At 52.7% G+C, this 25,156-nt stretch overlaps 1 protein-coding gene and 1 long non-coding RNA gene across 7 annotated transcripts in view; both read left to right on the plus strand.

Annotated features, from left to right (window-relative positions):
• LOC123282641 (uncharacterized) overlaps nucleotides 1-10,788 on the plus strand; it is a 91,620-nt gene extending 80,832 nt beyond the window's left edge. Inside the window, exon 4 of the long non-coding RNA XR_011499733.1 lies at nucleotides 8,912-10,788. This is a non-coding gene — a long non-coding RNA (uncharacterized lncRNA). The remainder of the gene's footprint in view (nucleotides 1-8,911) is intronic.
• A 5,221-nt stretch (nucleotides 10,789-16,009) lies between these two features.
• The window catches only part of MAMLD1 (mastermind like domain containing 1), a 126,358-nt gene continuing 117,211 nt past the window's right edge, over nucleotides 16,010-25,156 (plus strand). For 3 of the 6 annotated variants that reach the window (XM_070502358.1, XM_070502355.1, XM_070502360.1), the window contains exon 1: nucleotides 18,234-18,532. The gene's annotated coding sequence lies outside the window, so the exon portion shown is untranslated. Of the gene's footprint in view, nucleotides 16,074-16,525; nucleotides 16,666-17,182; nucleotides 17,273-17,816; nucleotides 17,887-18,231; nucleotides 18,533-25,156 lie in introns of those variants that run through there. The other 3 variants (XM_070502356.1, XM_070502357.1, XM_070502359.1) reach the window with 3 other exon arrangements.

A 25,156-nucleotide genomic window follows, 5' to 3' on the forward strand; every position in this document is an offset into this window, starting at 1 on the left:
TGAGCTTATAACTTAGTAGATCTAATAATACCCAGCTTATGATGGGCAACTGCAGTCTTATAGTTGCTTGGGGTTCCATGGTCAAGCGCTAGTTCTCTACCAAGGCCCAATAACACTCCAAAAGCTTTTATCAAAGGAAAGCGATCCTCTGCCACAGAAAGCGTGACCTTTCTCCAAAACCGTAGGAGTCTGCACTGCGACTCTGCTATTAGAGATTGCCAAAGACTCCACACAGCATTTCCGTCTACCACAGATACCTCTAGCACCACTGGATCTGATGAGTCATTAGGCTCAAGAGGGAGAGTAGCTTGTACTTCAGCCTGGGCCACTGCAGAGCCCTCTCTTGTTCTAAATCCCACTCAAAACTGGCAACCTCTGCACAACCCAATAAATATCTTGGAGCAAAATTCCCAACTTCATTCTACACTGCCTCCAAAATCTACAAGACCCTCCCGGTGCTGTGTCTCTTTCTTAGGGGTAGGCAATTCACAGTAAAATAATTTGTCCTTTTTCTTAGGGGAGATGTCACAGTGTGTTTTAGATCATTAGACCCCTAAAAATTTCACTGACATGGCAAGCCCATACGTCTTCTTGGGGTCTATCTCCCACCCTCTTATTTGCATGTGTCTTACAAGGACGTCTGAGGTACTTGTCACTTGATGCTCACCGGGTCCAATTAGCATGATGTCAGTAATTTTATCAATATGATGAACCAGTGTGATGTTCTGTGAAATGTCAAGAAGATCAAGGCCCCTGTAGACTACCTTGTGACAGCAGAGAGCAGAGAATTCCCCTCGCCCTGGGGTAAAATAGTGAATATGTACTGCTAGCCTTCTTGTGTAAAGGCAAACAGCTTTTAATCTCATTTATTGATGGGGATTAAAATAATGCATTCTCCAGCCCAAGAGCCACATACCAAGTGTCAAAGGATGTTCTGGTCTGCTGCAGTAAAGATAGCACAGCCAGCAGTGCAGCCACAACTGGTGTGACCACCTGGTAGAGTTTACAATAAGCAGTTCACCATAGTGTGCCACAATCCATCTGGTTTTTGCCGGAGCCGTATAGGCGAACTGAACAAGGATGTGATGGGGACCACTGCTTTTTCATCCTTTAAGTCTTTGATAGTGAGACAAATTTTTGCAATACCTCCTAGTGTTGCTTCTGATTTCCCATCTCAGCTGAGGAAGCAGTTTCCACACTTTCCACTGGATCCTTCCTATCAAAATAATTCTTACTCCATGAGTCAGGATGCTAATGTGAGGGTTCTTCTAGCTGCTAAAAATGTTTATCCCAGTTATATACTTGGGAGCCAGAGAAATGACCACAGGATGGGCCTACAGATCCATTAGACCATTTATCACCTGACCTCAGGAAGTCCCCAGACTAACAAGAAAAACATGATGGCATTTTTGGTTTTTTGATACTAGTGTAAGCTCAGACCTTGTATCCAACAGTTCTTGACAAGTATAAGTAGTCCCCTTTCCCTGGCATGGTTACCTTCACAAACGTCCTTAGATCCCTTTGCAGAAGGATTGGGAGAACATTTGTCATATGTAATTGCGGTGGCACTGTAGGGTTCTTCCATAAGGAGAGCAGTCTCCCCTTCAATCTGGGCTCTGGGTTGGAGAAGTGACATAAATCTGGAAACTGGGTAAGGAATTGAATTTTTCATTGTGGTGGCTGATATCCGTGTTCTGCTCATAAGCTGCAGATGTTTTTCTGTTAGACTAATCAGATGATGCCCTCATTATCTCCCACCTATCTCCTAGGAACACAATGGTCTGTTGGTCATCACACAGATCCCAGCAGCTGTGACCCCGCAGTGGCTACTCTGACCTTGCTTACATTACTATGATGGTTAAGTGTTGCCACCTGACCTCTACCATTCTAGAGTCACATCTCCACCGATACCAGAGAACTCAGTTCCATGGTGTATCTCATACTGTAAAACTCAACCTAGAGAAAACAGCTACTTAACAAGCTTCTCAAATATGCTAGTGCCCCTCTCACCTACCGCCTTGGTGAAGGAAGGGTTCTTCGTCCCACCCAAGGAACACAGTCAAATAGTAGGTTTTCTGATATCACGTAATCTGTTCTAATATCTCTCTGAACATTACGCTTCCTTCCTCAATACTATACCAAGAAAGTTACAGCAGCTCCATCTCATTTATTCTAGGCTACTGTCGTGGCAGGTTTCAAGGAGCCATGTCAGCAGAGTATTAGGACTCATTCCCAATGTCTTTATCTGAACCTTGAATCCCTGGGTACAAGTGAGTGCCACCATGTCAATAGATTCTCCCCTGTCTACTCCCTGGGTCCAATACCTTCAATATCCAGCCCCCATAAGCGTTCTCACAATTCTTACTAGCATATATTAGCCAGTTTCTGCAATTCCTTTGGCAAGCAAGCTATTTTCTTCCAGAACAAGAATTGTACTTCCAAGCTTGGGCTGTATTCCAAGCCTGAGATCTGACCCTGGTTGTCAGCCTAGAGGCAATGAGAGGTAGTGAAGGTGGGTCTTGAAGAGGAAAAGCATCATCTTGCAAGACACCTACATCAGATGATGTCATTGCAGGGTCTCTACAGTGGGGCAGGCTGCTCTCCTCTGGCAAAGAAAAGAGGCTGCCAGTAGGAAGAGTTCTGGAGACTTTGAGGGTTCAAGATTCTCAGGCTTATCCACCCAAATGTCCCCACCTCAGGTCTCAATGTCCCACTGTTTTCCCATCAAGACCTTAATACAGAAAACTATTGAGGCTGTATTTAATCTTCTTTGCAACACTCTATTCTTACAATTTGATGTTGGGTCTAGTTTTCCTCACGGTCTGAGGATTCCTTTGAATGCTTCCATAGAGGCCTTCTAGCTTTCACAGGGTGTTTTGAATTCACGGGTGGCTGACCCAAGCCTGCCATTTTCTTTATTGCAAGTTTCTCAAAGTAATAAAAGCCAGACAACCCCCCAATCCTTACGATTACCATTGTCCCTATGACATTTGAGTGCTATCACTACCACATAACCACGTGCTTCACAAGTGAGAGTCTAGATAACTGTGATGCCACTGCATGTCAACGCTTGTCACCATCCCTCTTCCCACCAGAAACGGGGTCCGTATTACCATCTGACTGGTAGGAGATCTAGCCCCCAAATCCCGTCTTCAGGACTTCTAAGGCCCTTCCTAGTACCAGCTATCTGGTTCTCCAGAATGCAGAGCATAAGACAAAGGCTTATATGTAAGTATCTTTATTGGGAAATCTGATCCCAGAGAGCAGGAGTGAGAGATGAGGGGGATGAGGGGAGCACCATAGGGAAGGAGGAAGAGCCAAAAGACAGATACGCTATCTAATTATGCACCATAACGGGTGACTGCTTGCTTGATGCCACATAACCCTCTGAGAGCCAAATGAAATATGACGCAGAACTAGGGGGAGAAAGGGGAGCAGTTATTCCTCATCTCCTTTCCCCGTTGGTCAAAGTTTCTTTCCATGGGAACTTAACTCCCCTGCATGCGCACATACCAAACAAGTCCCCCTGGCGTTCCATGCCACAGTGTCAAGAGAAGGACCAGGCATGCATTGTAAGCCTGAGGTGAGGTGCTGTCGAGCTGCACCCGCATGCATTTTGTTGGACCCCACGTAGAAAGAACTGTTTGCTTCAGAGGTGGCTGGAATAAGAGACAAGTGAGGTGAAGCAGATCCTATATGGTACAGAAGAGCTGTCGGTAGCCTTCCCTTTTTTATCAGATCTTTCTCCCACAGCTAGTGTGGCGCTAGAGCGAGGTGCTCAGCAGATACTTGGGAGAGCGTGTGTGAGTGCCTACTCCTTCTCAGGTTGGAGGCTGGAGCTGGAAGTCACAGACAGGGGCGAGGAAGGAAGTGGACCACCCGGCTTAGGATTCCTTCCAGGCCCAGGAGCCTGGTGGTGGGGAGGACCAGGGCTATAAGGCAATACAGGCTTCTGCTTCCTTCCTGCCAGGGGATGGAGGCCACCATTTTCCAAGCAGAGGGACAATGGATCATTCGGAAGCAGCAGGAATCCTTTAAGAGGGAGTAAAGGAGGGAGGCTTCTGGGGAATAAGAGGGCAGAGTGAGTCCCAAGAGATGGGAACAGGATCCAATAGGGCCACCAAAAAAATCATAAAAGCATCCACTTAAAGTCCTATCTGTTCCTATCCGCAGCTGGGCCTCTGGAGGAAGTGGGATGAAGGGTTCTTCAGGAGACAGTGAGTGGAAACTGAGCAGCAGGAAGCAGCACTGGCTGTCTCTCTCGGTGCTTTCAGCAATGGATGAGCTGCTTGCGACTGAGTCCATGGCTTCAAGCAAATGGAGGGAGGTCCGTAGGCAGGATGCCTTCGATTTGCTCCATCCCACAGTCCCAGGAAACCACAATTGAAAATCAATAATCACTAATAAATCGCTAAGTAATGTTACACTGGCGAAACGGCCATTTCATTAGTAGGAACGAGCCCTGAGCAGAGAGCAAGAGGAGGCGGCATGGAGCTTGCAGGGGACAGCTAGTTCTGGCCTCCGTCAAGGGTAGCAAATGTTCTGCTTGCTGTCCATCCTACTATAGGGAAACGTGGTCCCTTGTGGCCGCAGCTTCTTAGGGATACAGAAGTCTTTCAAGGGTTCTGCTTTGATTCCCCCAGCCTCACTGAGCCCACAGAGTGGCACGGTGGGCTGGTGTCTATGAGGTGGCCCACTGCTACATGTGCTCTTCAGGAATAAGGACACAGTGTGTGGCTGTAGCTTCACAGACAGGGTCAGGATGCTGGAATGGGCAATGATGCATCCATGCAAGGAGGACTTCTGTGGGACAGGGCTAGGGACGGGGGCGGGATGGGGAAGAAGCTGAGCCCTGCATGGCCACCGATGGGAAGCTTCCGGATACCCACTTGCAAGGGTCAGTGTGGCACCATGTCTAGCTCGCTTAGAACGCCTCAGCTCTAAAGTGGGCTGCCATGGCTCTCCTAGCCAGCTAGGCATCTGCCACCAGGTCCGGGGATCTGATTACTAAAGCAGTTTGTTTTGCCGCTGATGCAACGTGACACCAGCCTGTGCGATCTGGCTCTGGGCATCACGTTGCCAGCACACACAGCAAAGAGATGGAAATTTGGCTGCTGCAAAAGGCACCGATTTTGCCTTTTTCTCTGAATCTCCTTTCTCTGAACAACAGGGACATTTCAGTCCCATGTAAAGCACACTCTCTTCCTCCTGGCAAATGCCCAGTACCGTAATTCCCCATAGAGTGCCACCTTGGAAGTGCCTTGGGCAGCATCTCAGGGGCAAGAAGACTGCTCTGCATCGTAGGTCCTGAGGCGCTGGGGGAATAACGAGGTGCCCAGAGAGAAGGCACTTGGATAGCAAAGCATCTTCTCGGCCTCACTTGCCTCTGCACTCAGGAGAAAGGGCCGGTGAAACAAATGTCCCAGCTCACAAGGAAGAGCAGCAAGCCACTTCCTTGTCCTTTGGTTTCATTACTCAAATTGCACCAGGTGACATCTCTACTCATTCCTCAAGGCAGCAGGGCTTCCCTGCAGGCAGACATGCCACGCGGCCGGGAGGCAGGCCAGCGGAGGCATAGCCGCAGCTCCAACACAACTGGGGCTACCTGCAGCCCAGGACGGGTCTCTCAGCCACCAGGGCAGGTCGGGAGGCCTGCCTGGAAAATGCTGCAGATGGGAGGCCAAGCCTGTGGGAGAGGCAGAACCTAAAGCCCAGAGAGGGAAAGGAGCTTGCCCCAGGTCCCACGCTGGGCCACTTGCAGGACTGAGCCAAGAGCCCAGGGTCTTGCCTCCCGGGCCAGGCCTCTTATCATTGATGGAACTGCCACCAATAGACTCCTGGCATCACTGGCTCTTTAGGGGCCCACCCTCTCCCCACATACACACATTTATTTGTCTGTTGCCCGTTGGTGCACTAATGTCACTTCATGTACAGGACAGATGGACTGTACTTGAGAGCTGGAGGGGCCCTTGGGCCTCACTTTGCCTGGCCCCCTTCACTGGGTGGATGAGCATGCTTCGCCCTCAGCAAGCATTTTGCAGCAGCAGCAGGTAGAAACTGCCCATACCTGAATGACAGCTAACATCTGACAGATATTAACTCACTCCAACCCTGTGAGGTAGGTACCCCGATTAGCCCCATTTTACAGACGAGAAAACAGAGGCACAGAGAGGATAAGTAAACTGCCCAAAGTCACACAGCTGGTAAGTGGCAAAGCCTGGATTGAAATCAGGCTGGCTCCTGGTTGCTTGCTTTGACACTATGCTGTGTAATCTCGCACAGGGTCAGTGTGAGGACCCAATGAGTTAATATGTGGCAGGTGTCAGCACCTGCTGTTAAGGCTCCTCCAGCTCTCAAGTGAGCTACATCCGTGGTGTCTAATGATGAGCGTGAGATGGTTCATCACTGCCCCCTCAAGAGTGTATTAGCCCAAGTCCAACACTCTGCACACAGTAGGTGTTCAGAAAAGGCTCTTTTGTGTATTCTATCAGTCAGACACACTGGCACTTCTATAGCGCACACCAGCTGTGTGCCGGACCCTGACATGATAAACGAGAGCTGGTGCCTGAAATCCTGCAGCACTTAGTCTAGTGGGGAGACAGGCGGATTTGCAGTTTCAGGCCAGGGTCCCGAAGATGGCACCAGAGGCGCTGTTTGTCCCGGGGCAGCTCCTTTTCCTGACCTCAGGGAGGAGAGGGGTCACAGACAAGCACTAAGGCTTCAGCTGAGGCCTGATGGCTGCAGAGGAACGCCCCAAATGAGCAGGAAAAGCAGGGCCCTCTGCTGCCTGGAGGGCACAGTATGGAGGTGTGAAAGAACAATGTGTTTTGGAATGACCAGTTGTTCGCTGTGGCCACCACATGAGCTGTCTTTGTTTTTTTTTTTTTTTTTATTGAGTTATTGATAGGTTACAATCTTGTGAAATTTCAATTGTACATTAATGTTTGTCAGTCATGTTGTTGGTGCACCATTTCACCCTTTGTGCCCACCCCCCACTCCACCTTTCCCCTGGTAGCCACTAAACTGTTCTTAGTCCATAATTTTAAATTCCTCATATGAGTGGAGTCATACACAGATTGTCCTTCTCTTGCTGGCTTATTTCACTTAACATAATTCTCTCAAGGTCCATCCATGTTATCGCAAATGGAATGATTTTGTTCTGTTTTGCACACATGAGCTGTCTTTGTGAAGGTTGGGGGCAAACCCAGAGGACAGACTGAGTCAAAGTTAGGCTCAAGCCTTCAAAGCACATGGCATTTGGCCTGCTAGGTTTCAGACTCGCTTGGGACACATGATCCCTCTTTGCTTTCCGATTTCTCCCTTTTGGAAGGGAATGTCTACCCTGTGCCCATCCCACTGTATTAGTCAGGGTTCTCCAGAGAAACAGAACCAACAGGAGATATGTATAGATAGACACGAGGAGGCTGATGATAGGAATTGGCTCACCTTATGGTGGAGACCGAGAAGTCCCACAATCTGCCATCTACAAGCCGGAAACCCAGGAAAGCCAGTGGTGTAAGTCAGTTGGTCCCAAGGCCTGAGACCCAGGGGGCCACGGGTGTAAGTCCCAGAGTCGGAAGGTCTGAGAACCAGGAGCTGCAAAGTCCAAGGGCAGGAAAAAAATGGACATCCCAGCTCAAGAGGAGAGAGGGAATTGGCCCTTCCTTCACCGTTCGGTTCCTTTGGGGCCCTCACCGGATTTGATGGTGCCCGCCCACATTGGTGTGGGTAGATCCCTTTACTTAGTCTGATTCAAATGCTAACCTCTTCCACAAACACCCTCACAGACACACCCAGAAATAAGGTTTTACCAGCTATCTGGGCATTCCTTAGCCCAGCCAAGCTGACACACAAAATTAACCATTATACTCATCATTACATTTTGGAAGCAGATAACTTATCACTTGGTTTTACAGGTTTGCAAATGGAGAGGAATTTTGGCCCAGGTTGAATTATACCCTGAGTCTCACCCATACCTGATTTAGGTGACATTTGGATGAGATTTGGAACTGAGAGTTGATGCCGGAATGGAGTGAGACTTTGGGGGATGTTGGGATGGGATATTGAGTGTATTTTGCATGTGAGAAAGACACAGGGACTTTTGGGATCCAGAGGGTGGGCTGTGAGGGGTTGACCTGTGTCCCCCCAAAATTTGTATGTTGAAGTTCTAACCGCCAGTACCTCAGAATGTGACGTTATTTGGAACTAGGGTCATTACAGATGTAATTAATGAAGGTGAGGTGACACTAGTGTAGCGTGGGACCCTAATCCAATATCACTGATGTCCTTCTAAAAAGGGGGAAATTTGGACACAGACGCTTGCATTGAAGGAAGACAATGTGAAGAGACACAGGGAGCAGACGGCCGTCCACAAGCCAAGGAGAGGAGCCTGGAACAGACCCTTCCCTCACAGCCCTCAGAAGGAAGCACCCTTACTGGCCCTTTGACTGCAGACTTCTAGCCTCCAGAACTGTGACAACAAATTCCCATTGTTTAAGCCACCCAGTTCGTGTAGGTGAAAGTGGATGGTCGCCTAATATAACAATAATAATAATCATCATAATTAGTACAGGCATACCTCCTTTTATTGAGCTTCACAGACATTGCATTTTTTACAAATTGAAGGTTTGTGGCAACCCTGCATCCAGCAAGTCTGTTGGCACCATTTTTCAAACAGCATTTTCTCACTTGATTTCTCTGTGTCACATTTGAGTAGTTCTTGCATTATTTCAAACTGTTTCATTATTACTATATTTTTATGGTGATCTGTGATCAGTGACCTTTGATGTTACTGCTGTAATTGTTTTGGGGCACCATGAACCATGCCCATATAAGACAATTGATAAACGGTGTACGTGTTCTGACTGCTCCACTGACCGGCCATTCCCCCTTCTTTTTCCTTCTTCTCCAGCCTCCCTATTCCCTGAGACACAACAATATTGAAATCAGGCTAATTACTAACCCTTCAACGGCCTCTAAGTGTCCCAGTGAAAGGAAGAGTTACACATCCCTCACTTTAAATCAAAAGCTAGAAATGATTAAGCTTAACGAGGAAGGCATGTCGAAAGCCAAGATAGCCAAAAGCTAGGCCTCTTGTGCCAAACAGTTAGCCAAGTTGCGAATGTAAAGGAAAAGTTCTCGAAGGAAATTAAAAGTGCTACTCCAGTGAACACACAAACGATAAACAAGTGAAACAGCCTATTGCAGATATGGAGAAAGTGTCACTGGTCTGGATAGAAGATCAAACCAGCACAACATTCCCTTAAGCCAAAGCCTAATCCAGAACAGGGCCCTAGCTCTCTTCAATCCTATGAAGGCTGAGAGAGGTGAGGAAGCTGCAGAAGAAAAGTTCGAAGCTGGCAGAGGTTGGTGCATGAGGTTTAAGGAAAGAAGCCGTCTCCATAACATAACAGCGCAAGGTGAAGCAGCAAGTGCTGATGGAGAAGCTGCAGCAAGTTCTCCAGAAGATCTAGCTGAGATCGTTAATGAAGGGGCTACACTAAACAACAGATTTTCAATGAAGGTGAAACAGCCTTATATTGAAGGAGATGACATCTAGGACTTTCATAACTTGTGAGGACAAGTCAACGCCTGGCTTCAAAGCTTCAAAGGACAGGCTGACTCTCTTGTTAGGAGCTAATGCAGCTGGTGACTTTCTGTTGAAACTAATGCTCATTTAGCATTCTGAAAATCTTAGGGTCCTTAAGAATCGTACTAACCTACTCTGCCTGTGCTCTATAAATGGAACAACAAAGCCTGGGTGACAGCACATCTGTTTACAACATGGTTTACTGAATATTTGAAGCCCACTGTTGAGACCCACTCCTCAGAAAAAAAGATTTCTTTCAAAATATTACTGCTCATTGACAATGCATCAGATCACCCCAGAGCTCTGATGGAGATGTACAATGAGATTAATATTGTTTTCATGCCTGCGAACACAACATTCATTCTGCAGCCCATAGATCGAGGAGTAATTTTGACCTTCACATCTTATTTAAGAAAAACATTTTGTAAAGCTTTAACTGCCATAGATAGTGATTCTTCTGGTGGATCTGGGCAAGGTAAACTGAAAACCTTCTGGAAAGGATTCACCATTCTAGAGGCCATTAAGAACATTCATGATTCACGGGAAGAAGTCAAAATATCAACACGAACAGGAGTTTGGAAGAAGTTGATTCTAATCCTCATGGATGACTTTGAGGGGCCAAGACTTCAGTGGAGGAAGTAACTGCAGACGTGGTGGAAATAGCAAGAGAACTAGAATTAGAAGTGGAGCCTGAGAGGTGACTGAATTGCTGTGATCTCATGATAAACTTTAATGGACAAGGAGTTGCTTTTCACGGACAAGCAAAGAAAGTGGTTTCTTGAGATGGAATCTACTCCTGGTGAAGATGCTGGGAAGATTGTTGAAATGCATGTAGAATACGACATAAACTTAGGTGATAAAACAGCAGTAGGGTTTGAGAGGACTGACTCCAAGTCTGAAAGAAGTTCTACTGTGAGTAAAATGCTATCAAACAGCATCAGATGCTACAGAGAAACCATTCATGAAAGGAAGAGTGAATCGAGGCGGCAAACTTCACTGTTGTCTTATGTTAAGAAGTTGCCACAGCCACCTCAGTCTTCAGCAACCAGCACCCTGATAAGTCAGCAGCCATCAACATCGAGGCAAGACCCTCCACCAGCGATGACTCGCTGAAGGCTCAGGTGATGGTGAGCATTTTTAGCAATAAAGTATTTTTTAATTAAAGTACGTGTTTTTTTAACAATGCTATTGCACACTTAAGAGACTACACTATAGCATAGGCATAACTTTATACGCACTGAGGAACCAAAAATTTTGTGTCACTGGCTTTATTGCGATGTTCGCTTTGTTGCAGTGGTCTGGAACCGAACCCGCACTGTCTCCAAGGTAGGCCTGCAGTAGCTGCGGTATACTTACTTTTACAACAACTGATACTAGCTCATCACTTATACTGTGCTACCTGCACATGGATTATAGTTAATGCTTACAACAACCCGATGAGGTGGTCACTACTGTTATCTTCATTTTGCTGACTAGAAAACTCACCCCAGGCCGCCCAGTAAGCGTTGGGCCCTGGTTTGAACCAGGCAGTTCTGCTCTAACACCTGCATTCGATGGTATGTTGGGCAACGTTGAACAACCAGCCCTCATTTGCAGCATTTGCTCATTTCTGTGGTGTAGATACTCCCACTGTGGCCAATTCCAAGCTACCAATGAGTCATCAACAGGTTCACAAAATTCCTGACAATGTAGCAGTCCTTCCTCATGAGCTGGTGCAGGCCAGCCAACCAGCACAGCACCAGGCCCAGCGGGAGTAACATGTGAAGTGCATGTTACTTTCGTCCTCCCTGGTCAGTTTTGTCTTAAAGGGGATCTATGGAGGCCGCTGAGTCCCAGACCGCCTAGGACATTCAAATCCTGGTTGTAGCATGAGTAACTCTGCCGTCTCAGACAAGCTGCTGAACCTCTCTGGGCCTCAGTTCGCTCATCTCTGAAATTAATTTTTGAGGCTTCATTGAACTCACGATGTGAAGCAGGGGGCCTGATGCATAGTAGGTGTGCCCCAAGCTTTAGCTGCTTTTATTGTTAATATGATTGTGTTTTCCAGAACAGCAGAGGAACATTGTCCGCTATTTCTCCAGTCGTCTGCCTGGACGATGTGCCTGCCCAATGCTGGGCCCTGGCCGGTTCCCTGGTGTTGGGTCATATTAACTTTCTGAATGGTTGTGGTGATGGTGCCGCAGTAGCCTAGCTCGTTGCTAGGACAGCAACAGGCCAGGGGTTTGTTGTGTGGGTTTTTCTTAATCACAAAATTGCAAATGCTCTAAAGGGTCCTAGAACAGTGGATGGAGCCTCTTCCCATGTGGGGCCAGTCATGCCTGTGCTGCTGGAAAAAAATGTCATTGCATAAAGAGTAATAATTAGCAGGCCATCTGCATAGTTTTTTCTATATAAAAGCTATGACAATGTCTTTCAGTTATGTGTATGGTGTAAGAGGAAAACTGGCAACCATCGAGATCTACGATCATTCCTGAAATTAGTTATCCATCTCGGTTTAAATAACCATTTCCCATCTTTATCTGTGCTCTCATGGTATTACCCACGGCATTCTAGAAGTGGCATTCGTGGTAAGCAAGGAGCTGTGGGGGAAAAATTGACTTACAGCCCAGCTTTCTGGTTTCCTGGTGAAATCGATGCAAGCCATTCTACAGCCCCTTAATTAACTGCTTGCTTGCTAATGAGGGCTTTTTCCTTAAAGGTTCCTATTTTTTAAATCAGTGAAGTCACCAGGAAATTACAATCAATACTTTAACAATTTCCCATTTGTTTCCATTGTGATTCTTAAAAACGCTTACCACCACCAACGTCCCCAAGAAAATTAAAATTATTTAAGAACATAGTGAAGAGAAATAATTCGACTCGTTTCCCAGGTGCTCTCCTCTACCCTCCTAGGCGAAGTGCCACGTGTCTTATGCAAGTGCCCCAATCTGGCTCCTCACCTGGCACAGACTTACTTTTTGCCAGACATATCAAAACACTCACAGTTTGCCCAAAATCATACGGTGTCTAGAGCTCCATGCAGGACCTGAGCTTTCATCCTAATATGCTTTGTCTTCCTGGATTCAACACCTGCCCCGTCTTTGGGAGGGTTTGGGATAATAATCATGACAGTAGCCTCTTCTCTGAGTGCTACCAGCCTACAGGCCAGGCGCCCTGCCAAGGGTGGTCCCACGCATAGGGGCTGCAACCCTGACTTCACCCCAGCAAAGCAGGTACTACTCTGACCCCTACTTTAGAAAGGAGACATCCGGCTCCCGAGGTTATACAGCTAGGAGGCGGCAGAACCTGGGTCTACGCCGGGGGCTCCCAGATCAACTTGCACTTCCTCCGCATGGGCAGCCGCCACCCTGGGCCTCCTCACCGGTATTTGTCTGTCCTGGTTCCTGTCGGTGTGGCCTCCAGTCTGCTGTGGTTAGAGAACGCAGGTCACTGGGGTCAGGACTGTATGCAGAGGAGTCCGGAAGCCCTGAGCTAATGCTCCAGCAGCCAGGAGCTCGGAGCCTGGATCTCAGAGCCTGAACTGTGGGGTGTGGCCTCTGCATGGGTGAGGCATGGTTGCAGGGGGCCGGGAGCCAGGGGCAAGGCAGAGGGAACAGGTGGAGTGCAAGACCTCCAGGTGGGCACAGCCAACAGCCTCTGCACAAATGCAGTGGTAGGCAGGGGGAGATGCCAGGCACTGTGTTGAGCCCTGCCACATCCGCCACTCCATTTCCTCCTTCTGGATCCGGATTCTGCCATCTAGAGGGTACCCTGAACGCCCCTCCACCCTAACCAGGGGTCAGCTGTGATTTCATCAGGCAGGCTTCAGGGGAACCCCAGAAGTCTCTACTAAAACAGTAAAACAGGACGAGCCGAGGGCAAAGGGCTGTAGAGTCACAGAGATACAGACAGGGCTGTGGATGGCCAAGGCAGGGAGGGTGCCCAGGCTGTGCTGTGATGGGTCTCAGGCCAGGCTTCACAGAGGAGGAGGCTTTTGAGATGAGCCCTGAAGGTCAAGTGGGATTTTGACAGGAAAGCTGGAATTCTAGGCAGGGGAAATGCATGAGCAAAGGTGCGAGGTGGGAAGAACTAGGAATTATTTGGTGTCTAATCAACAGCCAAGCCAGGCAGGAGGCCCAAGGGCATGTACGAAAGCACCAGGAGATGAAGCTGGAAATGGAGGCTGGGGCCCACCTACGGAGCGCCTTAAACGACAGGCTGAGGAGTTGGGATTTAGCAGTAGGGAGCGACAGGAGGTTTTGGAGCAAGGGAGTAACAATGAACAGAGCAACTGGATGTGTGTTTCTTACCTGCAGTCAGCACGCCTGTTCTTCATGGGCCTCTACCTGTGCAGGCCACACAGAATTCCAGAGGCTGGCTATCCTGTTAAGCCCCCAGCATTTGTCACGTGAACTTGGGAAAATCTAGTATACGTTCACAGGAATATGACTATGAATGACAGACAGCTGCTGATTGCCTTCATATCCCTTGAGTTCTAGGTTTGGACCAGACCAAAGGCAGGGCCCACACTGGCCTTGGCATGGTGCCCCTGGACCCCCAAAGCCCAAGCCTAACCCTTTGCTGGCAGCCTCTCCTCAACAGGACCAGGAGATTTCCCCAGGAGAAGGGAAGCCCTTTGAGACCCCTGTGGGATTCCTTCCCTGGCCTAGACCCACCTGCCAGGACGACACAAGCTAAATGTGAATGGCCACATGGCAGGTGGAAGCATCCCAAGCTTTGAGGCCCAACTGTTTACTGCTCTGCCACTCTCAAGCTGTGTGACCCTGAACATGTCCCTTCACCTCTCTGAGTCTCCCATTTCCTCATCTGGAACATGGAGATGAGGATAGCTTACACCTCATCGGGTTCGTGGGTTGGGCCGGTAAAGCCCATGGTAATGGAGAGTTTATAGCCCCACGCTTGGTCTGCAGTTTTGGTGACAAAGGGTCTCACAGTCGGTCTACCCAGTGAGGAGAAAGCCTTCACTTAGCCTCTGCCTCTGGCCTCCTCTCCCATTTCTTCACCAGCCTTGGGGTACCCACGGTGACAAGCACAAAGGAACCTGTTTCCAACAGTAACTGAAAGAACCACAACACGTCTGAGCCACGAGGCCCCTTGGTGACATGACCTGAGGCTAGTTTCATGGTACTTACACAAAACTCTTTGCCTGACCTCCATCTTTCTTAACCTGTGATCAAGTCAGGAACCTCCTTAAAATGTAATGACAGCTATAGGCCCCTTTCCCACTGTGTTTGTACAATCCTGTGGTCCCCAGAGTTTCCTCAAAAGTTCCAGGAAATTGGAATCCTACAAACTTTCATTGAGCAGATACTCCCTGCCAAGCACAGTGCTGGGAGCTGGGAATATAGCAGTGAGCAAAACAGGCCAGCCTGGGCCCTCCCGGGCTCTAACCTATAGAGGAGGTCAGCGGGTGGTAAGTACCAAAGACACAACGCAGCAGGGAAGGGGGGAGGAAGCGCCAGAGATGGGCATGAGGGTGTGAAACGTTACACAAAGCGGCCAGGTGACACTGGTGTCAAGATTAAAGGAAATAAGGGAGCCAGTTCATGCAAAGGCCCTAAGGAAGGCCATGCCTGGTGTGTTGAGGTAGAGTCAGGATACCTGGAGCAGAGGGAAGATGATGTCATCCAGTTGCGGGGAGGTGTTTAGGCGCAGCCTGTTAGGCCATCAGAAGCACTTTAGTTTCACCAAGTAAAATGGGAAGCTACTGCAGGTGCACAGAGATGGGGGACTAGACTGGGCTGGAGGAGGGTGTGGCTGGGGAAGGTACGAAACAGAGCAACCTGTTAGGTGGCTCCTGGAGTAATCCAGGTGGGAGATGCTGGTGGCTGGGCCCAGGCGGTAGCAGTGGAGGAGGAGAGAATGCTGGGATTGTGGATGCATTTTGAAGACGGAGAAACAGAACTGACCACTTCTCTGGATGTGGGGTATGAGCGAAAGAAAGAGGAATCAAGGAAGACTCCAGAGCATTCGGCCTAGGCACCTTGAAGGATGGAGCTGACACGAACTGAAGTGGCAGACTATAAAAGAAGTGGCTTTGCGGGGTGACCAGGAGCTCAGTTAAGGCCATGTGGAGTTTGAGATGTCTAGTTGCATCCAGGTGGTGGTGCCAAGCAGGCAGTTGGCCATTTGACACAGGTGCAGCTGTGATCGCACAGGCTCCCAAGACACTCGGGGGGAGTAGGCATCACATGCCCCAGTGGGGAAGCCAAGGGGAAGTGATATGAGGATGGAATGGAGGTGTTTGGGAATAGAACCCCATCTTCCACCTCCTTGAGCAGTGCACTTTAAAAACCCCCTGCAACGCCCTGTGATAGACACAGGGATCCCCAGTTCCCCTTTGTTTAACCCGATTCCCTTCAAGGTACTCAGGAGCTTTCTCTTGCTCTAGGGAGACATAGCCATTCTAGGATGACTCTCCCTGCCTGCAGGACCCAGACAGTCCAAGGGCCAAGACTCCACTACGGCCTCATCTGGAGTGAAGGTAAGGACTGAGATCAGTTCAATCACCGGAGAGCAATACCCTCTCCTGGCCATGGGCCCTCTGCAGAGCAGCCCCGGCTGCGTGGGACCAAGGTGGGTTCCTTCCCAACAGCCCGGCTGAGCCGCGTGCCCCCACCGCGCCCCAGTGGGCCCTGCTGGCCCTGGTACGGGGGCTTCGGAGCAGGAGTCCGACACCTGTGCCTCGCGGTTGGGCCCCGGGACGCAGCAGCTCAGCCAGGAAACTTCGGGAAACATTCGGAGGCAAGTGCCCAGCTCGGTTGCGCCTACGCAGCCCACGAAGGGACTTTGCTTGGTCCTCGGAGGGGGCCCCAGCGTTTTCTGCAGGCCGAGGGCGTGGGCGTGGAGGGAGGGAGGGGCCGAGTGGGCGGCGGGCCCACCCCTTTATTCCTGGCCCTCGGCTGGGCCGAGTGCGACCAGATGTGGTGATGACAGGTCGCTATTCAGAGGTGCGGGCGGGAGCTGAGAGCGGTCTCTGGAGCTTCGCTGTCCGCTGCTGCTGTCGGACCAGACGCGGCGTCCGTGGGCTGAGCTTAGTCCTCGCCGCCGCCGCTGCCACCGCCGCAGAAGTCCAGGTTAGGAAATGCACCCTGGGCGGGGACCCTGGAGAAGGGGCACAGGCCAGCCTCCGGGAATAAGGACAGGGGAGCCACCGGCCGGCCGCGGCGCCAGGGCAGAGGGCAGACAGTGCGCTTTAGCCCGCCGGGCAGTTCAGAAGGAACCCATGTTTCTGCAGAAGCTGCAGGTGTCTGCCCCGGGATAACCCCGTGCAGAGCGGGCCAGTCCAGCCCAGCTCGGGCAGGGGCTTCGCCGGCCCTGGGCCAGTGGGGCGGGAGACTGTCGCGGGCGCCCCTAGGCTCCTGGCTGAGCACAGGGGCGGTCAGCATAGACATGGTCCGCGTGGAGGCGAGGGTGGGGGTTGGGTGGTGGCGGGCATAGGAGGAGGGGAGGAGGGAGAGGGCGGGAGGAGGGAGAGGGCGGGTGGAGGGTGAGAGAGCTGCGAGAGAGGGGAGGGGGACGCTCGGCGAGGAGGGGGGCGGGTGCAGTTCAGTAGCTGCCACCTGAGAGCTCTAGTCCCCACTGCCGTCACAGCAGGTCGGCTTGGCCGTCCCGGCGGGAGCTATCGAGCAGACGTTTTGGCAGTGGGACGGGCGCTCTCCACTCGGCAGCCACCTACTGAAGGTGAGCGCCCTCCCAGGGCGAGGGCGAGGAGGGCCGCTAGCTCTTGGGTCAGTTTCTGCTGAGAATGGGAAAGGGTGGGGGGGGGGCGGTGTGGAACAGGCTACTTTACGATGGGACTTCCGTCCCTGTGCCGCTCCGGGGTCCTCCAGGGATCTGGTCTGCCATGTCTCTCTATCTTTCACACGGTGTCTCTCTACCACTCTATGTCCGTGTTTTCTCTTGGTCTCTGTCGGTGCCCCTCTCGGTTTCTGTCTCTCCCTCTCTCTGTCTCCCACGGTCTCCTTCTGTTTCTCTCGGGCTCTGTCAGTCTCGCGCGCTCTCTCGTCCTGTCGCTGGTGAGTGCTGGCACTCCCGCTCTCTCTGCTCGCTCTCCTTGGTCAGGGGCGCGAACCGCTCATCAGCTGTCTCTGCCCAGACGCGGGAAGTCTACCTGCCTCGTGCGGGTTTCCCAAGTGCGCGGGGCTCCGCCTGCGGCCCTGGGGCGAGCTGCATCCGCTCGTGCCCGGGAGCGCTTGGTCACCCCGCTGTCGCCTCTCCCCATCAGCGCATCGTCTAGGCGGGCCACCTGCTGCCGAGGGCACCTACCGCCTCCCGCTGCTTGCGGAGCCACCAAGGTAAGTGCACCCGTGCCCCTTCCTTCCCTCCCGTTCCTCCCAGCTGCCTTTGACTGGAGTTGACTGGAGAAATGAGACGACCACAGCGAAGCCAGCCTTCAGCCGCTTTCCTTTTTTAAAAGTGGCAGGAGGGCCCGATAGGCCCCTCAGGCGGCCGCTGCTCTTCCGCTGCCCCTGGCCCCATCCAGGCCTGGAAACGCGTCGTTTCGGGCTCAGGGCTGGTGGGGTCGCGGGCGGGGCAGCGTGGCTTCCCCTTTAAGGCCGGAGCCGCTCGTCGCCGTGAGTGTGAGGGTGTGTGAGTGTGCGGCGTGCGTGTCTCCTCCTCCCCGAGTGACACAGCAGTGAGAAATGCCTATCAGTAACTTAAACCCCCGAAACTCCACCTTCCGGGCGCGCGGCGCGGAGCCGGGCGGTGGGAATGGAGCGAGGAGATCTGGGCCGCCACTGCAGCGCCGCCGGCATGAACTTGGCCTCGAGCTGAAGCGGCCGGCGGCGGGCGGGCGCGGGGGCACCGGCCGCTAGCCAGGGGGTGATCTGCAACCGGGCCGCGCCACTCGGCAGGCGCCCGAGGCCAGGCTGCCCGCGCCGGCGGCCGCCCGCCCCTCGGGCACTGCCCCCGCCGCCGCCGCTGGAGCTCCGCAGCACGGTAAGGCTGAGGGCGGGCGCGAGAGGCGCGACTGCTCTGGGGTCTCCAGGGTGCACTTGTGGCCCCCACTTGTGGTCCCCATCGTGGAGGAGCCAGGGCTCGGGGATGCTGAGGGCAGAGGGACCCCAAAGTTTGCTCTGAGCGTACGGCCCACCTGGCGCTGCGCGCGGCCGCCCCCCTCTCGGACTGGCCGGGCTGGACTAAGCGCAGCTCGAATCGCTCGGGACTGCGGCCTCTGCCTGCTCACCGGCGCCCACCGGGCGTCTGGAATCGGGCATGGGCAGCCAAGTACCGGGGAGGGAAGGCAGAGGGACGCGAGCCACGCGGGCTCCCCTGGCCGCGCCAGGCTACCGGGGAAGCTCCTACTCCGTCCCGGCGCCTCCGGGCCGCTTGCAGCCCGGATGCCACTGGCGACGCTGCCTTCGCATGCCAGCTCCCTGAGCCTGGGCCATTCGGCTGTGGGCGCTGGGCACAGGATTTCCCCCCACCCCACCCCAACCGGGTTTGCCGCCGCGGAGCGGGAGTGTGGAGTGTGCGCGCGCGCCGAGCCCGCTGCCTTGCGCTCCCTCCCCTGCCAAATCTTCCTCTGGAGAGCAGCCCCGAGGAGAGCTGGTGGCTCGAGACAGTTCCGACTGGGCTTCTGCCCAGACCTCCCGGCGCCCCCGCGCTCTGAGCTCCCAGGCCTCGGAGCAGCGGCAGAGCCCGGTGCCGGCCAGGGCGGGCGGGAAGCCCCCCGGAGCGCCGCCAAATACTTTTCGTGGCTACTTGGCTCGGCTAGACTCCGTCCCCATGCAGTGTGTCCGAAGCCGCTTGGAAAGCTGACCATGCCGTCTGATGTTGATCCGTGATTAAATGCGGACCGTGCAGACACTAATAGGATTAGCCTGCCAGAAAACTGCCCTGAAGTCGTCGGAACCTGAGCAAACAGACGCACCTCGGGCTGGGGGCTTCGCCTGGCCGCGCTCCTGCAGCTGGGTGCGGCTGAGCGGGGCACCCGAGTGTGGGTGTGAGTGTGCGCGCGGGTGGAGGCACACGATGGCTGGGGAACGTGGGGAGAAGGGACCCCACTTGCTGGGGTAGCCTGTCGTTGTTTGGCAGTAGAAGGAATGCCCCCGGGGCGCTGTCCCCACGGCAAACGTGTCGTTTGCGGGTAGCCGACCAAGGCCACCTCGGGGACATTGTCTGTGAGGGCGAGCGAGGCGAGCGTACGAGAGGCGGCCGCGCTGGAACAAAGAGGCAAAGTCTCCCCGAGCCCGAGCAATTTCAAAAGAGTTGGCTAGGAAAAGGGCCCGGGTCTCCCAGGGGAGACCCCCGCGGGAATCGCGCCGCCCCCACCGGCCCGGGCCCCAGGCCCCGGGCGATCCTGTTCCCGGGCTGCGGTAACCTGGCGAGCAGCATCGCAGAGGCGCAGCCAGGCCATTGGCAGGCGCGGGCCTCCGCCCGGGTGCCCACGGGTCGGGCGGGGTCGGCCGCGCACCCGCGGGGGCTTCCTGGCCGCCGCCGATCAGGGCTCCCGGAGGCCGCGCAGCTTCTTCCCCCACCCCACCTCTTCTTGTCTTTATAGATCCCCCCTCCCTCCCACCCCCGCCGCCGCTGCCGCCAACAATCCGCTTTATAAAAAGCCCCTTTGTTTCCCAGGAGGCTGGAGAGAGGGAAATGGAAAGGGACACAGAGGCAGGGGGCGGGGGCGGTTGCCTCCCAGTGGCTTCCAGCCGCTCGGGACAGTAGGGCAAGTGTAGGCGGTGGGGGAGGGGGCGGTGTTTCGAAGATCCTCCGCCGGAACCCCGGAAGGTGTAGGGAGCCCTCGGCTCCTGAAGCCCGCCCGCCGTGCGCCCAGCCTGCCGGCGGTGTACACCCCGGGCGCTGGCGGTCCGGACGGCCTGGCGGGCGGCTCCGCGAGCGGACGGGCCCGGAGGCCAGAGGCGGCGCACGCTCGGCGGGGTGAGCAGACGCGGCTCGCCGCTGCGCTCTCTGGGGCGCGGGCATAGGGGGCGCCCTTTCCTCGGTTTCGCTTTGCAGCCCGCGGCCCTCGCCGCCCTGGCTCAGGGCGGCTGTCGCCCCCGCCAGTGGCCGAGACGACGGCGGCGACTCTGAGGCTTTCGCCACCCCGCGGCTACGCTCATCACTCCTTCCCCCGCCCTCCTGCCGCCGCCCCCCATCCCCGACGGGCTCAAACGCTCCGCGGGCCCCCTTTGTTTGGCGGCAGGGAGGGAGTCGGCACCGCCACCTTCGAGGTTCCTGCAGCCTGGGCTGGCAGTGGGGACGAGGATGCACCTCCGGACCGTGCCGCCTCTGCACGGACCCAGCGCCGGGCACTTGAGGTGTCCAGGACGCATCGGCTGCCGGCGTTAGTTGGACTGAGGATTTAGCCCGGCCCCTACCCTTTACACCTGCCCTCGTCCACAAACTTCTGAGAACCTAGGCTGGAACTGAGGAATGCTAAACTTCATGTTAGAAGTAACCTTTCTCCATCCTGTCGGCCTGGCTGCCCCCGTCCCCCAAAGCGGTCCGCTTCTCTCCTTGTAAAGTTTATTCGGAAAAGGAATACTAACAATAAGGAAATTTGACAAATAAGGAGAAGTGGGCGGGGCGCAAACTCGACTGGTGGGTCTCGGGAGCAAAGTCAGATTCCTCCCATTCTCTCGCCGCCCCCGCCCCCTCTTCCCATTTAATCTCCTGGCGACATGTTATTTGTGCCTTTTCGCATGTCTTTCCCCCACTCCACTCCCCTCCGGTCTTTGGAATAGATGCTGAAGCTTAACTCCCCCCACCCCCACCCCCAATACACACGTCCCAACTGCATCTAAACCGCAAGAAAGTACTCAAAGGGTAAACGATGGGCTCTACCTTCTCCTCCCCCCTTTGTGCTTCCCTTCTGGAGCAAGATCATTGGAAAATAAAGCTGCTGATGTGTGAGATGGAACATATGGTGCCTCCATAAGAGAGAAGCTGAAATGGCCTTGAACCTGCCGGACAGACCAGCTGTTTGGTGCCAGCCAGAGCAGCTAATCAGCTTCTTCCCCTTAAAGTAACAGCCTGCTTTTCTCTGGATGCCCAGTTTGCCTATTAAATAGGATATTCTCCAGAGGAGAACCGTAATGGGTTCCTGTATTGCTTTGTGCTTTGCTGGCTCTCCAATGCCTGTCCCCTGCTCTGGGGGCTGCTGTGGCCTCTCCCCATGTGTGCCTCCGGTGTGTGAGTGTGTTTCCTCCGACACCGATGTAAGCATGTTGCTGAAAGTGGAACTTGGGAAGAAGGAGGCAAGGGAAAGGGAAAGAGAGGGGCTGAGAGATTCCCAGATGCCTGGAGGAAATCTCTCTGTTTCCTTCGGACTGGCTTTAGAAAAACGAGCAGTACCCCACCCCCGTTAAAAATATCACGAAGAGCTGCAGTTCTTCCTTATAAGATCTCCTTAGAAATCATCCTCCCCTGGCCATGCCCATTTTCAGTTTTCCTTCAGTACAGTGTGTTTGAGAGAGGGAAAAAAACATTTTGGCGTTGGAAGAAGAAAAAGCTTGGGGAGATACAAGGAAATTCCATGTTAGGAAATCATTAGCAAAGGGTGACTTCGTCTGTTTTCCTGCCACTGACGCTGACAGTGACACAGATGTGTGGGTTGAAACAGGAACGTCATTGGATTTTTAAACTCAACCAGGAAATAGCCTGTTGCTGGGGTGGAGGTGGGGGTGGGGGTGCATCTTAAGGTAGGAGATTTACTGTTAGCAATCTTTTTCATTAAGAAAAGGGATTTTTTTTCAAGCTTGGCCAGCACATTTAATATCATTTTTCCCTTTTAAGCTGATCACCTAAGGCTTACAGCGCACCTGTTAATAGATCAGCCCTAGGAAGCTCACTTGCTCCTCGGGCTGATGAAACGGGCAGCAGCAGCAGCAGAACAAGCGGCTCTTCTGCCAACAGTTGGACCACTCCCCTAGTTAAAAGGGGCTTCCTATGCACAGTAAATCTTTTTCTTTTTAAGATTCTGATTTTTTTTCTGCAGCAGTGCATTGGAGAGATAATTAAATAGCCTAGGAGCTGGGAAACTTGTGTTCTGGAACACTCTTTCCACTTATTAGCAGAGTGATCTCGGGCAAGTCCGTCCTCCCTCATTGTTCCTCCTTCCCCCTTCGTGACCTCGGAGTCTGAGTCCCTTCCAGCTCTAACACTGATTTGTGAATGAAATAGTCATTTTCTGTGAAAGTGAGACAGCAATGGGGAAAACAGCTAGGTATGTAAAGAGATGGGGGTAGATTTTGAGGGGCAGCAAGAAGAGGAAAGAGTAGGAAATGGCCAAAAGCCAATCAAAACACTGTAAAAGTGGCAAACATTCCCTCTCTCTGTGTCTTTTGCCAGTGTGGGCTTCTAAGCCAGAAGCATCCATGGTGGAGGCTGGGAGGCCACCCGCAGGGCTTCTTGTCCAGTCCCCCTAATCTATTGACGGCAGGCCTCCTGACCATTGGGTTGGTTTACAGATAACAGGATCTAGACTCTTTGAAATTAGACTGGCGTGTTTCCAAAGGACTCATCTAATATAGAGCAGATTTGCTGCTTTGCAGTTATTTAGCAAAGGTTTCAAGGACAAAAAGGCCTCCCTTCTACACGCATGTGCCCCACTGAGGTATGGACTCTGAACTCAGTGTTGAACCTTTTCTTTTCTTCCTAATCCAGCTGGGTGTTTTTTAAAAACCACATTTCCAACTTTGAAGACACAGCAGCCATGCAAGAATCTGTCCCTGTCCTGCTTGATGTTAATATTGATTTTTTTTAAACGGATGGGGGGCTGTGAACATTATGAAGAAGGACCTTTTATCCTCTGAGCTCTTTGGCAATTATCTTGCTGCCATAAATGTTGATACACATATAATGGATGTAACTAAAAAATCTCCTTATCCAAGCAGAAAAGGCTGAGTGTTTGTTGGAGCAGATAGAATGCTGAGAGTGTGAATAGACCAACCCAGATGTGGCTGGGGAGGGAGATAAATGATGGCGGAACAGGAGTCGGTTACTATGGATCAGCACAATAACCCAGTTCCCGTCATACACCTCTCACAACGCCACCGAGGGGTAACCTAGGCAGCACCAGTCAACTGTATGGCAGGAGAGAAGTATCCCGAAGCTCAGTCGAAAGCAGTCTGCTTTTTCAGACACTGAGTCCTTAAACAGCTTCGGGACTGTGAGGAAGGAGACTTCGTAAATCTGCGTGAACCTGATGTGGTTTTATTGCAGTGCTTAGTACTTGTTTTTGTCTTCATTGTTGTCATTTAGTCTGCAAATAGAGCAGAGGAAGAAGAACAGGCCCCACGGAGCTGAGGGGCAGTTATTCGAGGGTCCCATAGAGGTGAGGAGCAGTAGCTTGTGTTATAAAGTATTTACCTGCAAGGATGGCGGATGTGCAGGCTCCGTCAGGTCCTGCTCCCAAACGACCAGCCCGGGCCTGCTAAAGCCCCAGGAGCATTTTCTGCAGGGAGAAGGGAGGGAAGCAAAAGAGTTGGGTTCCCTTCTTCCCCCATCCCGTTTTTTCCTCCCCATTCAGAGAGCATCCCCAATTTCCTTCGGGCCTCAAGTCCCCCCACTAAAATGCGACCTCTTCATAATTTCCAAAGCAATCAGCTTTCTCACAACCCAGAAAGATCCCCCAGAGTGAGGCATAGCGAGGGGCCTCACTGGCTGTGGGCCCCCCGGAGTAAAGGCTTCCAGAGATAGGGCCTAGGAGCACCAGAAGGAAAAAGCCCTTTGCAAAGTCTTCAAGAACTTTCTTTGTCTAGAGAGGTTCCTCTGGACCTCCCTGGAATCCCAGCTTCAGACTCCTTCCTCCTCTCTGGCCTATGTGAGGGTGGGCTCTTCCTCCTCCTGGAGGAGAAGCCCACTCATCGGAACCCAGTCCTACCCTGGCTGCCTTCTGCCCTCGGGGCAGCCAGCGCCCCTTTCTGCACAGCCTGGGTCCCAGCCTCACAGTCTCCCCATTTCCTTGGGGTAGGGGTACCCAGCTGCCTTCTCCCAGTGTACCCTGCTGCTCACTCTGCCGGGTAAATAACCATTAAGTGGGGTTTGGGAAATGCTATTTTCTTAAGGCTGAGAATTGTTCCACGAGGCCCAGAGGAGGATGGGGCTGACTGTGGGATTTCGTCATGCTAGAAGGGAACCTGGCCAGCTGGCCCTTGTTTTTCCTCCTTTTCTCCAGCCACGGGAGTACCTGGACACTGGGCCATAGGGACACATTTCTGCTGATTCTAGAAGAGGCCACTGGAGGCCGCAGGGCCAGAACTAGTGAATGGCATCTGGGTCAGAAGGGCCTGATGGCCTCAGCTTTGTGCCTTCTATCTTTTAGGAATTGTGGGCCTTTGGGAACTAAAAGCAGGACAAGAACCAAGTCAAGTTGTCCTGAACACCTTGGGCTATCTCGAGTACTCCGTCCAATTGTTCCGAAGCCCCCTTACCCCCACCCCCCACTCAATGAAGAGTGCTTTTTATATTTTGCCCAGCATTTGAACCTGAAACCCCCACCTCCAGCTTCCTTTAGGGGCTCGGTGACACAGAGTGGGATGGGGACGGAATCCAGCTCTGCCTGCCTTTTTGTGGTCCCGTTAGCTGGTTGACCACAGTTTCTGCACATAGTTGGCGTAG

The sequence above is a fragment of the Equus asinus genome, chromosome X, assembly GCF_041296235.1.
Source record: "Equus asinus isolate D_3611 breed Donkey chromosome X, EquAss-T2T_v2, whole genome shotgun sequence".
NCBI lineage: Eukaryota > Metazoa > Chordata > Mammalia > Perissodactyla > Equidae > Equus > Equus asinus.